Source organism: Loa loa, assembly GCF_000183805.2.
Source record: "Loa loa unplaced genomic scaffold supercont3.141, whole genome shotgun sequence".
NCBI lineage: Eukaryota > Metazoa > Nematoda > Chromadorea > Rhabditida > Onchocercidae > Loa > Loa loa.
Window position 1 is genome coordinate 159362 of NW_018108321.1, and position 507 is coordinate 159868.

Genomic DNA, 507 nt, shown 5'->3' on the forward strand with positions numbered 1-507 from the left:
AGTTCAATAGAAATAATCACGAATAATTGAAGGATTGCAATAAATTAAATTTTAATTAAGCCCAAAAAATGCAATCGATACTGTCATATATTCCAGAAATTAATAAGTACAATGAGTTGAAGATCGAAAAACGTTTTGAATAATAAAATTGAAAATTATGTGTCGCATACTTTAAAAAAAACCAATACGCAAAAAGTACAAATTGCGGAAATCCTCACGGAAAGTTTTCCCGAGAAGTTACATGATATAAGCAAGCATTTCAGTTTTTTTGTTTAATTGACTCAAATTTAAATTAATCATTGGTTTTGAACGAAAAGAATCTATGAACGATTCAAATAAGGCATGTGCAAAAAGTACAGGATGAAATCTATACTATTTATTTACGGTAAGGTTATAGATAACTTGTAAGATAGCTTGAAAAATACCGAGTAAATAAAATTCTCATGGAATTTACAAAAGTCTAAAGATTAATTTCATTAAAGTACTAATATGATGGGTAAGAAAATA